Source organism: Lepidochelys kempii, chromosome 8 (genome assembly GCF_965140285.1).
Source record: "Lepidochelys kempii isolate rLepKem1 chromosome 8, rLepKem1.hap1, whole genome shotgun sequence".
Lineage (NCBI taxonomy): Eukaryota > Metazoa > Chordata > Testudines > Cheloniidae > Lepidochelys > Lepidochelys kempii.
In genome coordinates, this window is record NC_136387.1 from 36,120,941 (window position 1) to 36,134,665 (window position 13,725).

A 13,725-nucleotide genomic window follows, 5' to 3' on the forward strand; every position below is an offset into this window, starting at 1 on the left:
TAACTATGGCTTATAACCGTCTATCGTGCTTTCTGCTGATGTGCTTATAACCACCTGTCTGTGACATGCTGATAGCATCTATGCTTTAGTAAACCTTTATAAATTGGTTATAAATGTGCCTTTAATATAAAGGGTGACCTTTAAGATTATACTTTTTTTTTTTGGCTCCAATCTTGTGGTCTCAAGGGATTTAACTCTTTGTCTTCATCTTGATGGCTGCACTGCCTCTTAGCTTGTCCAGTGCTGAGTACTCGTCCAGCAGGGAGTGTGGTTTTTCCAGAGTGTGCAAAAACTCTGTCTGGGGCACTGCTGCCAGGGACAGCTGTGAGCACAGTCCACAGCGAAGTCAGTCACACTCTATTCTGAGGCGTAGTATACAGCCGTCATGCCACCTATGAAGGGCATGCTCAGGTGGCACTTGTAGGAAGTGTCCCAACAACTAGGCCATTCTCTAACCACTGGAAAGGAAAAAGGAAAGAGGACAACCCCATGAGGTACAAGCTGAGATCTAGTGATACAGCAGAAGCTGGAGAGCAGTGACCCAAAACTGACAGACAGCAGATGTGTTGAGAGCTGACACAGCCAAAACCTATGTTCCTCAAGGTATTGGGACCTCGAGTCATGAAGCCTCGAGTTATCAGTGAAGTCACCATCTGTCCAACCATAGAACCTGTTAGCCAAAAGAACGTAGACGCAGGAAGTTGATAAAGGAAGAGGCAAGAAGGAGCCCATGAGGAGCCAAGCTGAGATAGGTGGGTACCTACTGCATGAGCCATTGGCCAACTGGGGCAGTTACTTGGTGGAGCTGCTGCATGCATGATGAACACAAAAAGATGTGGTGGTTGAAGCATGGTGGTGCTGGTATTCCATGGCAAAGACTAGTACAAGACATCCCCACTGCAAACACTGGTGTTAAAGCATCAAACTGCCATAATGGGGGATCTTCAGACAAAAAGTAGTTAATGCTGTTTTTATGTATTGAAAAGCTAAATGCTGAACTGTTAGTTGGCACAGCTACATATTTTGTATGCAGGGCTGGCCTTCCCCTAGCATTGAAAGATTGGGACATAGTAACTCCAAGGAAAGCAGGCCTCCCTTTGATCAGGACCAACATTCCACTAGCTTCATAAAGTTGCACGTTATTGTTAATTATTATTATTTGTCTGGTAGTAGCGACCAAAGACCCAATCAAGACTCCACTATGCTGGGTTTTGTACAAACACACAGGAAGATACTGTCCTGCCTACAACAGCTTACCCTCTAAGGCCCTGATCCTGCAAACACAGAACAATACATAGATCTTTTCATCAGTAGACCTCAAAGCACGTTACAGAGGAGGCCAGTGGCTTTATTCCCATTTTACAATGAGGTAAACTGAGGCACAAAGAGGCAAAGTGACTTGCCCAAGATCACTCAGCAGGCCCATGGCACAACTAGGAATAGAATCCAGGGCTTGAGTCCCAGTTCAGTGGGCTAACCACTAGGCTACACTTAAGATGAAATAACTTTACTCCCTTAAATAGTCCCATTTGCCTCAATGTTATGTATATGCTTAAGTAAGGGACCAAGAAAGGAGCTTCAACTTGAGCTGGTCAAAACTCTTACATTTTTTCCTTTTAACTTTCAAAGGGAGTTTCATTCCATTGTATCAGAATGGATCCTCTTTTAAAAATAGCTCTGGTACTTCTGTAATTGAAAGATTGATTTTTTTCAAAAATTGTACTTTTCAAAAGCATTTTTTAAAATGTTGCCAGCAAAATTTTTCTTTTTAGAGCAGTTTTTATTGTGAACATTCCCACCATGTGACTAAGCCAACAAATCAAACTTGGCAATAAGGAAACAAAAATGGGAAATCCAAAACAGTGAGCAAAAAAACAAAAACTGAAAACAAACAAAAAGATCCCCCATCCAGCCTTTGAAAAATGGCCAGATTTCATCAAAACAAAACAAAAATTTTGAAGGAGAAATGTTGAGCTGCTCCGGTACAGACTAAGGTCTAGTCTACATGTGACAGTTGTACGGGTATAACTCTGTCAGCTAGAGGTGTAATATTTCTAGATTAGGAGTGTGATAACTTTATACTGATGCAACTCCTGGGGTGGCTGTAGTTCTAACAGGATAAAGGTGCATTATGTGGGTATAGCTTATTCCCCTCCAGTTCTGAGTAAGACCAGCGCGCCCCATATCATAAACAACGGGCTACCACAAGGCTCTGTACTTGTGCCAACTGTTTTTAATATTTACATAAGTGACATGCCTCCAACTAAATTACAAAAATTTGGATTTGCAGATGATCTTGCCATGACAATCCAAGCACAAACCTCCATGACATTGAGAAAGCATTAACCGAGGACCTCCAAAATATGGAACAATATTTCTGGAAATGGAGGCTCAAATGAAACTCTGGAAAAACAATAGTAAGCGCATTTCATCTTGGTAATAAGAGTGCCAAAACCACACTGAAAGTAGCTTTCTGTGCTAAAAATGTACAACACGATTACACTCCAACATATCACGAAGCAAAACTCAACCGCTCTCTCTACTTCCCTGATCATCTTGTGAAGGTAGCTGCAAAGATAAAAAGGAGAGCCAACAAAATCCAGAAACTAGCAGATACAACCTGGGGTGCATTAGCATCAGTGTTGAGAACATCTGCAACAGCATTTGTATATTCAGTAGCTGAATATTGTGCACCAATATGGAGCAGTTGCAGCCACACGTGACTTGTGGATACCCAGCTAAATACAGTGATGCGGTGCCTCCTGGGAACCCTTAACTAGACTCCAACACCATGGCTACCTGTCCTGTCTAACATCACTCCCCCACTAATACTCTGAACTGCTGCAACATTCCGCGAAACTTAATGAGCCTGTGAAAACAGATGCCTTCCTATTCACCGAGACCTTGATAAGAGCCCACCCCCACCCCCCAGCAATGTCTTAAGTCCCGCAAGCCTTTCTGGGAACATTCGTTTAGCCTCATGCAATCAGGCTATGATCGGAAGGAGGCTTGGAAAGCAGATTGGGCTAAACAAGACTTAAAAAATAAGCACCTGGTGTCAGATCCCACACAGAAGGTTCCTGGGTTTGACCTTTCATGGTCATCTTGGTCAACTCTGAACCGAATTCGAACCAACCATGGTAGATGCAGACATCTAATGCACAAATGGAAAACCAAGGACTCCCTGGTGTGTGAGTGTGGTTCCCCATGACAGACCATCGAGCATAACACTACCCTACTGCCCAATTTATAAATATGAAGGAGGCATTACTAAAATAAATTCTGCTACTTCTCATGTAGCCATTTGGCTCAATCAAATTCAGGTGAAATTGTAGTTTATGCTCTACACCAGCCATACGAAAGAAGAAGAAGGTGCTTGATCATAAATGTCTCCTGCAGAGTGACATCACTGACTATTCCCCCTCCTTTCCCCATGGGAGTCTGGTAAAGGAGGGTGCTCTGACTAGCTGACTCACACTGTCAACCCCCCCCCCCCAAACCAGGTCTGGTGGCTGCCTTCAGATGAAAGGCTCCCCAGTCTGCAATGCTTGCAGGCAATGACAGCAGCACTCTCTGGCACTGGTTGCCCACTGAAATGTGGCTGCATTCTTCAGGCCTTCATCAGGCAGGTCAGGAGAAGCTCAAGGACATGCCCTATGCCAGAGGGAGCCTGTTCTTGGGAAGGAGAGATGCGAAGCCTCAGGCGAGTGAAAGCTGCCCTGGTTCCATCTGGGTTGTATCAATCCTCACCCTCCTACCAGGGAGCAAGAGGGACCTGCCTGCCACCACCCATCTTGCAGCGCTGGGTCTGGATTATGGGCTGTCTAGTGCACCCAGAGTCCCAGCCTCTCAACAGAAGCCAAACAGTTTGAAGCACAGCCAGGTGCATACAGCCAAGGACCACTCCCAGATGTCCTTGGGAGACATCTATGTCCTATCTATGTCGCTGGCATTCGCAAGCCCACTTACTCAAACCCCTGCAAACAGCCATTTCAAGAGAGTCCAGGATTATGTGTCAGTGAGGCAGCTCATCCAGGAAAGGCTCCTGCAGCCATTCTGACAGGCTCTGTTACAATCTGTTGACAGAGTTGCATGTCTGGGGACAATCTGTGAGCAGAGAGAGGGGCTGCTGTTTATAAATCTTACGTTAGCCAACCAGGGAGTAGAATCAGAACCATGGCACGTCGGTGACCAATCCTACAGCACAAGTACCACATTGCCAGTGATCCAGGTTCAAATTTAGCATGCGAGATGTACATACAAGGGGCTCATTTTGTATCTCTAACACCCTGAAGCGTACCAGGACTTCAGTGAAAGGTTCTTCCTGGAGAAGGTGAGGATTGAGGTTTATGGGAAATACAGGAAGAATAATTAGATAAAAGGCTGGCACACTGGGGATTCCTTGTACTTAAAAGATTTTCTCTGGAAGATGATCTTGTGCGAAAGCACAAGACAGGGAGTCAGGAGACCAGCTATGGGATCCTCCCTCCCGTGCTGGCCCCTAGACACCAGGTAAGAAGACTGGCATATGTAAAGTGGCCTGATCACCCTGTAACTGAGCTGGGAGGATTCCATGGTGCAGGTACCATGGAAGACAGCTCTAAGGTTGCCTTCTGAAGGCCCCCTCCCAAGCCCAGGTGGCAGGGGCAGGGCTGGGGCTGGGGCTGGGGCCAGGAAGGGTGCGTTTGGGCTGGGGCCTCAGCACACAACACTGTGGAGATTGTGGCCCATCAGGCAGTCTGGGGAGGCTGTTGTAACTTTGAGAGGCCCCCAGTTATTCCAGCAGCCTCATCTCCAGCCCTCAGAGGAGCTCAGGACCAGGAGGGTGCCGAGGTGGTTTAAAGCCACCTTCATCCCCCTTCCACCTGGGCTGTGAGTTCTGGAAAAGTACAGAATCTCAGCCCTGGATCCGTCACTCTTGCTCTGTCCGACCTTGGGAAACTCACATGACATCTGTGGCTCTGTTTCCCCATCTGCACAAGGTAGATGATCCCTCTTCCCTAGGTCACGAAAAGCAGGCTTACTGCTTAATTCATTAATGCAAAGGGCTGGAGAAAGGCTCAGCACACAATGTGTTGTGTAGTTGCGAACTCAGGGTAAGGGAAAGAATATTTGCAGAGTAATTGGCTCAGTTTATTTTTCCCATTTGACTAACTGCAAAAATAGTGCAGGCATAAAAGCAGTTAAGGATTTTAAAACCTAGTTTTATTGTGTTTGTTTATAACTAGGAAAAGTGGTATTGTTTCCCAAGTTGAAAATTTTCACACCATTTGGTTCCAAATGCACGTTAATGGCTCTGCAGGTTCTAATAAAAATTAAAAATAAGGAACTGCAGTATCTGGCCTCAAGAAAAAGCAACTGTCATGCATAGTAATTTCTGATTACCCAAAAGGTGTGTGTATGGGGAGGAGGAGAGTGGGATTTAGCATGTGACTGGTGTATTTTAGGCTGTGGGGGACTGTTTTATCTGTGGACTCAGATTTACACTGGAAACTAAGGATGCAGGCCATGCTGTTTAAACTGACAATGAGTGATGGGTTAAACCACAAGGGACAGGTATAGCCAGCAACAATTGCTAGGATCCAAAGAGATATATGTTCCTGTACCAGAAAAAAAAAAAAAAAAAAAAAAGAGTAATTTTTCAATGCCTGGAGGCATGAGAGCTGAGGAAGGCAGTAGGGGTCAGAACTATGGCCAGAATATCTGAGGTTCTCATACAGCTCCCATTGCCATGAGCACCTCACAATCTTTAATGGATCTGTCCTCACTCCCGCAGGGTAGGGCAGTGCTGTTATCCCCATTGTACACATGGGGAAATGAGGCCCAGAGACTAAGTCCAAGGGCAAACAGGGTACAGAACTTGGGTTTCCTGAATTTTTAGCTGTGACCTTAAGCCCAGCACCAGCCTCCCTCTGTGAGCTCACTGAACTAGATTGAGGCCCCTTGTTCTCCCTGCTCTCATTTCACCTCTTTCTGCACAGACTGTGGCTATAGCCTCCAATGTGGCACCAGCTCCTTAGAGCCAGGAAGCCACCTGCATGCGGTGTGGGGTCCCAGCTGTAGGAAAGGATGGAGACTGGGCAGTGGACAGACTGGAGGCAGGAGTGGATGAGGGCATTGGGGACATGCATCGTCCCTCCTTCAGCCACACGAACCTGGTAATACTGTTACAGGTTCCATTCTCTTTTCCATATACCCTCCTAGGGGCCGTGGACAAGTCCTTGTTAGCACAGTTCCAGTGGAGCTATGCTGCAGGGTCTCAGACGTACAGGGCATCTGGGAGTATGTCTGTGGCCTCACACAGGTCTCCTGGGATTGCCAGATTTTGAGACAGGCCCCACATATTTTTCTGTGGAGTAGGCAAACCCTAGCCCCGCAGTGAGAGAACATGGAGGACTTTCTGTGAGATGGAGGTACCAGTCCTGCCCCATGTCCCCAGAGCCTAGCTAAACTGCAGGGCTGGTCTCTATACCTGGGACCTGATCCAAAGCTCATCAGAGTCAATGGAAAAGCTCCCTGCGGGCTTTTGAACAGGCCTCTGCTGAGCAGGAGGGTCAGAATTTGGCCCATCTATTTTTGGAGCCATCAGTAAACTTCAGCGGTCAAGAGGGGTGGACGCATCCAGTCATCAGGCATGTCAAGCCTAGAACGATCCCATTCATATCTGGGGCTGAATACCAATCACTCCTGATCTATTTCCCCTGAAAACCCCTGAGTCAGGACAGAGGAGGTAGTTAGGGAGGGGGCATTGCTGAGTCAGCTTTTACCATGAGCATGGGCAAAGAGGCACAGCCCTCTAATTGTTAGGGAAGGTTCTCTGGTTTAAATTACTGCCTAATTTTGAAGAGTGCTATAAAAATGTCATCCCTGCAAGACAGCTACCGTGGCCCTCACGCTGCTCTTCCAAAACACATGCACAAAGAGAGGGAGGAATTGGACAGAATGTTAAAGGGACAAGGTGGGTGAGGTAATAACTTTTATTGGACCTACTTCTGTTGGTGAGATAGACAAGCTTTCGGACCACACAGAGCTCTTCTTCAGGGCTGAAAGAGTAAGCTTGAAATCTTGTCTCTCTCACCAATAGAAAAGTTGGTCCAATACAAGCTATTACCTCACCCACCTTGTCTCTCTGATATTCTGCGACCAGCAAGGCTACAACTACACTGCAAACAGAATTTTAAGGAACTTGTCATTGTTAGCTGGGACGTAGCAGAAGGACAGAGGGCCAAGGCAGAGTTATAGCAAAACTGAGGTTTATTTGGAAGACAAAGACTCAGATCTTCAGCTGTTCTCATTCCACTCCCCTCCTAGACACTGACTCTCTAGCACGTGCACACACTCCATAAGTTCCATTAACAGTATATCCAACGCACACTTTGTAAATTCAATCGCAGATCAAGTTAGGACAACGTCTTTAAAATAAACTCAGGGTCCTTACGACAGGCCACATGTTAAAGTAACAGCATTCATGTCAGACATTTAAATTGCGCCTGTCTCTCCTGATCACAGAGGTGACAAGAACTATGGGCGAGATCCCACAGACACTTATTCACAGCAGTCCTTACACAGGCAGTTGTCCCATTGGATTCAATGATTCGCATGAGCAAGTATTACTCGCAGGAGTAAGCATTTGCAGTATCTGGGTTGTGTGTGCGCGCACATGCATAAAAAATCACTTTGCTCACTACTCCAGTGCAGCCACCTTGGTGGTGGATCACAGCAGCTGTTAAACAACACACTGTAATGCTACACAGTAGGTTGGGACAGGGAGTGAAGAACACTCTAGCTAGCTGAAATGACACACAGGGATCCAGGTGGCAGAATGTAACGTTCCAGACTGCAATTTGTCCAGCACACTGAGGTCAATAGAACTACGCTTGTGGAAAATGCCAAGGAATTGTTAATGATCACAATTGCTCCCAACCTCAGTTGTGTGTCACCTGAAAGATGGATTTAAATCAGTTTTTTATCCAATAATTAAAAAAAAAATTAAAACAAAAATGAAACTTAAAACAATTTTGTATTTCTGTCTCTAGAAAAAAAGCAAGGGTAGAGTTTTGGCTGGGGGTTTGAAAAATCTAGGTTAGGAGAAGCTGCTGTAACAGCGTACGTGCGTGTGTGTACGCAGAGTGCTTTGTGTTTGGGGGAAGGGGAAGAGATGTGGAGAAGAAATTGCCTGTTATGACTTGGGAATTCTGCTGATTAATTTTGCCAAGATGCAGGCTGGTCCTTCAAATTACCTTTTCTTCACATGCACAAAAAAAGACTTGAAAGGTAACTTTCAGAAATAACATATTAAGAAGTATCTTGCAGCAGCTTTACCAGTAACAAGATGGAGCGGCTTTGTTAGGCAGTGGTATATCTGCATTTTGTGGAGTTCAGCAAATGAGGCAGAGGGAAGGGAAATGTACCTTGAAGATTAAAAACACCGGTGGAAATGACCCAATGGGTAAGCTTCAAACAATCAAATACCCAGGCGTGTGCTGTGTGAGGCTGGCTGAGCTAACACAGGGACTGAGACAAAACATTTTCCCCAAACACTGCAGAATTTACATACAGTGCCTGGAAAGGGCTGTCAGCGAGCTGGCAAGTGGGGCTCACCCCTTCACATTCACTCCAGCGCCCTCTCATCCTCCAAAACACTCATCACTGGCATTTGTAGGGTGAGCAAAACCCACACCCTTGCAGAATCAGAGGAGGAGGAGGGTAAGGTCTAAAAGTAGAAATGAGTGGGGCAGGGGGCACAGATAATTTAGAAAGAGAGGAGAAAGGGAGAGAGAGAGAGAGAGAATATGCTGGAGGTAAAAATAGATTCTGGAGAAAAGCCAAACTAGGAAAGAAAAATGTTCTGAAGAAAGAGAATTTTAGAGTAAAAATGAACAGAAACATTTTAAAAGGAGGGAAATCATAGCCAGGGAGTAAAGCCTGGGCCCTGAATGACAGCAAAGCAACGCTGCATCAGCATGTAGGTGTGTGTGATGCACCTAGTGCACTGGCAAGCTGTATCAGGAGACATGGGAAGGAGAATATAGGGAATGAGGGGGGGACAAAGTACATGGGAAGTCAGTTATTTTGTTTTTGTTCTGGAAATTTTGCTGTAGGCAGCATTTTGGGCCAGTTTCCTGCTTCCTTCCCCCCCGACCCCCATGTCTTCCCGCCCCCCCCTTGGCTCCACAGTGTTAGCAACTCTTGCAGTGTCTTGCAACATTTGGTAGTTTTCTTAAAGTCTCAGTTCCTGGAGTCCTGTGATTACATGAGAATCTCAGATTTCATTTCAACACAGTGTGTTTCGGTCCTTGCAGTCAGACATAATCCGAATACACATATGAAATGAGGAGGTCTAAATTTGCTGTTACAGCTCAAGAAAGATCTTGGAGTCATTGTGGACAGTTCTCTGAAAACATCCACTCACTGGGAAGCGGCAGTAAAAAACAGATTGTTAGGAGCCATTAGGAAAGGGATAGATAATAAGATAGAAAATATCATAACGCCTCTATATAAATCCATGGTGCACCCACACCTTGAATATTGCTTGCAGTTCTGGTCACTCCATCTCAAAACTATATGTTAGAATTGGAAAAAGTACAGAGAAGTTGTCAAGGTTCCTTCCCCACTCTGAACTCTAGAGTACAGATGTGGGGACCTGCATGAAAACCTCCTAAGCTTACTTTCACCAGCTTAGGTTAAAACTTCCCTAAGGTACAAATTAATTTTACCCTTTGCCCTTGGAATTTCTACTGCCTCCACCAAACTTTAACTGGGTTTACTGGGAAACATAGTTTGGACACGTCTTTCCCCCAAAAATCCTCCCAACCCTTGCACCCCACTTCTTGAGGAAGGTTTGGTAAAAATCCTCACCAATTTGCATAGGTGACCACAGACCCAAACCCTTGGATCTTAGAACAATGAAAAAGCATTCAGTTTTCGTACAAGAAGACTTTTAATAGAAGTAAAGGAATCACCTCTGTAAAATCAGGATGGTAGATACCTTACAGGGTAATTAGATTCAAAACATAGAGAATCCCTCTAGGCAAAACCTTAAGTTACAAAAAAGACACACAGACAGGGATAGTCATTCTATTCAGCACAGCTCTTTTCTCAGCCATTTAAATAAATCATAATCTAACACATACCTAGCTAGATTACTTACTAAAAGTTCTAAGACTCCATTCCTGTTCTGTCCCCGGCAAAAGCAGCATACAGACAGACACAGACCCTTTGTTTCTCTCCCTCCTCCCAGCTTTTGAAAGTATCTTGTCTCCTCATTGGTCATTTTAGTCAGGTGCCAGTGAGGTTACCTTTAGATTCTTAACCCTTTACAGGTGAGAGGAGTTTTCCGCTGGCCAGGAGGGATTTTAAAGGGGTTTACCCTTCCCTTTATATTTATGACAGAAGTGAAACAGAATTGCTTAGAGGTATGGAACAGCTTCTGTATGAGGAGAGATTAAAAAGACTGGGACTGTTCAGTTTAGAAAAGAGATGACTGTGGGGGCAGGGATATAATAGGGGTCTATAGAATTATGAATGGTGTGGAAAAGGTGAATAGGGAAATGTTATTTACCCCTTCACATTGCAGAAGAACCAGGGATCACACAATGAAATTAATAGGCAATAGGTTTTGTGACAAAGTTCCTGCTCTATCTTGGTGGGTCTTGAGCTTATTGGAGGATTTGCTCGCCTTGGAGCTTCACGGCAGCCCTCAGCTTGGCTGTTTTTCTGAATTCACAGTCCAGGTCAACTCCTCCTGTGTCTGACCAGGAGTTGGGAGGATTTGGGGGGAACCCGGGCCCACCCTCCACTCCGGGTTCCAGCCCAGGGCCCTGTGGAATGCAGCTGTCTAGAGTGCCTCCCTGGGCTACTTCCCCATGGCCTCCTCCCAACACCTTCTTTATCCTCACCATAGGACCTTCCTCCTGGTGTCTGATAATGCTTGTACCCCTCAGTCCGCGTTCTCACTCTCAGCTCCTATTACCTCATGCTCCCAGCTCCTTACAAATGCACCACAAACTGAAGTGAGCTCCTTTTTAAAGCCAGGTGCCTTGATTAGCCTGCCTTAATTGATTCTAGCAGCTTCTTGATCGGCTGCAGGTGTTCTAATCAACGTGTCTTAATTGTCTCTAGAAGGTTCCTGATTGTTCTGAAACCTTCTCTGTTACCGTACCCAGGGAAAAGGGACCTACTTAGCCTGCTCTCCTGCTGCTGCCCTCTGGCCTGGGCTTTCCTTGCTTTTTGTCCCTGCTTTTGGCTCCCCTCCCCCTTCTCCTCCCTTTCTTTTGTTTTGTTTTGTTTCTTTCCTGCTGTTGCTAGAGTGCTGGCCGGCTGCCGGCCGGCTGTTAGCCCCCCCGCGCCTGCCGCTTCAGCTGAACCCCCCCCCCCCGAGGAGGGGGCCTGCCGGCCCGCTCCCCAGAAACGGGGAGTGGAAGGACCCAGCCCCCAGACCCAGCTGCTTGCTGTTTGTCTGCGGACCCGTTTTTGGTCAAGAGGATTCTTATCACTTACTCCGGCATTTCTGGAATGCTGTTGCTGAAAAAAAGAAAGCCCGGAACAGACAGAGAAAAAGCCGTCCACCAGAGGAACACCGCCCGGGGAATCTACAAATTGCCGTGGAGGGGGCCTAAGACTGAGTAACTTTCGAACTATGCTCTCGTGTGGGGGGAGGCGTTGACTGTGTCTTAATTGTGTTTGTAGGACACGGGGGATGTGGCACGGAGCTGCCCCCGATCCATCTGTGTCCTCCCAACCCCCACACTATGACCTTCCTCACTGCCCCCCCCCACCATCTTTGCTGGCTATCTAACATCTGCCTCTGGACTCAGCTGCTTGCCCTGATTCCACCGTGTGGACCAGAAGCACCAGCCAACCATACTGGACAAGCGTACGGTGGTCTATGTGCCCCCCCCACCGAATTGTCCACCTCACAGCTTGTCCCTTTCTATCTGACTCGAACTCCTGTTAACCACCTGCCACCGCCCCCGCTGGGGCATCGGCAATGGAGGGCACCGGGGTTACCTCCACCGCTGCCATGCCCATCACCTCCCCAGACTCTAGGGAAGCCCCCCCAGCCAGCGGGAAAGGCCAGGGCAAGAAGAAGGGGAAAGGCTCCGCTAAAACCACCGGGCCCTCCATGGCAAGGGCCACCCACACTTCTGCGGCCCCGCCACCGACCACGGCGTCCTCCCCCACTGCCCCCTCCACCAGCTCTGTGGATGTCCCTCCCTCAGCCCCCAGGACGTATGCCCGGCAGCGGCAGCCCCCCCACCTGCCACCTCGTCATCTCTCCCGCCCACCGTTTCCGCCACCATCAATAGCGTCCGGGGCCCCTTTCTCACCATGAGAAGGAAGCACGATGTCCGATGCCTCCTGGTGCCCGCCTCGCCCCATGTGGAGACCTATGTGCAGGCATTGGCGAGGGTGGTGGGGCCCTCGGCCATTGTGGCAGCCTCCAAAATGTACGGGAAGGTCGTCTTCTTCTTAACATCGGAGGCCGCTGCCCAGGAAGCGGTGGAGAGGGGCCTGGAGGTGGGGGGAGTGTTTGTCCCCCTAGAGCCGCTAGAGGACCTGGGCATCCGCCTGGTCCTGACCTCTGTCCCTCCTTTTCTCCCCAATGCTGCCCTGCTACCTGCCCTTTCCATCCTGGGGAAACCTGTTTCTGTTATCAGCCCTCTCCCGTTGGGCTGCAAGGACACCACCCTCTGTCACATTTTTTCCTTCTGCCGGCAAGTGCAACTTTTACTGCCGTCGACGGCGTGTGACGGAGTGGCACTCGAAGGGTCCTTCCTAGTCCCCCACCAGGTGGCCCATTACCAGGTGTACTTTTCCACAGGGGAAGCCCGGCGCTACCTCTGCCGGGCGTCGGGGCATGTCCTGAAGGACTGCCCCTTAGTCCAGCAAGGAGGGGCATCTGGAATCCCTGAGACTCGGCAGGACACCAGCCCCGTCATTCCCGACGCCCCTGGCCGCCCGGTACCCGAACCTGCCCCCCCCATCTTTGGACCACCGCTACTCCCGCTCAGGCCCAAGGGGCACCTCCCCTACAACGCCCAGATGAGCGGGAGAGCCCCGCCCTTGCCGCTGACAATCTAGCGGGGCCTATGGAGAAGGGTGTGGCAGAGATACCACCAGGCATGGGAGAGAGCCTGCCCCAGGGAGAATCCTCCCTCCCTTATGCTGCCCCACCGTTCCCCCCTCAAGTCCCTGAGCCATCGCCTTTACCCCCTGACACGACCCCTGCTAACCAGCCCCCAGATGATGCCATGGAGGGCTGGGCCATAGTCCAGGGGAAGTGAGGCAAGTGGAAGGCTCGAGCTCCGCCTCATCTACCCGAGGCGAAGGCCCCCCGGAAGACCAGGAAGGGGGGCACCAATGCCGAACCTTCCGCTTTGCCCACGAGTGCGTCCCATCCACCGGTGTCAGCCGGGAAAGACACGGCAGCACCGGAGGGTAGTGTTTCCCCTCCACGGGAAACCCCCCCCCCCGAGACCCTCGAGGAAGCCCCTTCTGTCCTGACACTACCCAAAGCCCCCGTGAACCCCGAGGCAACCATCGTGGCGGGTTCCGGCGAGGAGAACCCCAGGGCGGTGGAAAGTGTTGTCCTCTCCTCCATGTTCAAGGAGACCGAGGCCTTAGATCTGACCCCGGTTGCCCAGGGGGAGGACAACCTTTTGCCAGGAAATCTCGATCTGGGTGACCTCACTCCATCCCTCTTTTCCCCATGCTCCCTCCCCT

General features: G+C 48.6%; 1 protein-coding gene across 4 annotated transcripts in view; it reads left to right on the top strand.

Moving 5' to 3' along the window:
• Nucleotides 1-13,725, top strand: part of PSD2 (pleckstrin and Sec7 domain containing 2) — a 148,229-nt gene that overhangs the window by 12,130 nt on the left and 122,374 nt on the right. Inside the window, exon 1 of one of the 4 annotated variants that reach the window (XM_073356045.1) lies at nt 4,267-4,333. The exons of the other annotated variants lie outside the window; for them this stretch is intronic. The gene's annotated coding sequence lies outside the window, so the exon portion shown is untranslated. Of the gene's footprint in view, nt 1-4,266; nt 4,334-13,725 lie in introns of those variants that run through there. 4 annotated transcript variants of the gene reach the window in all.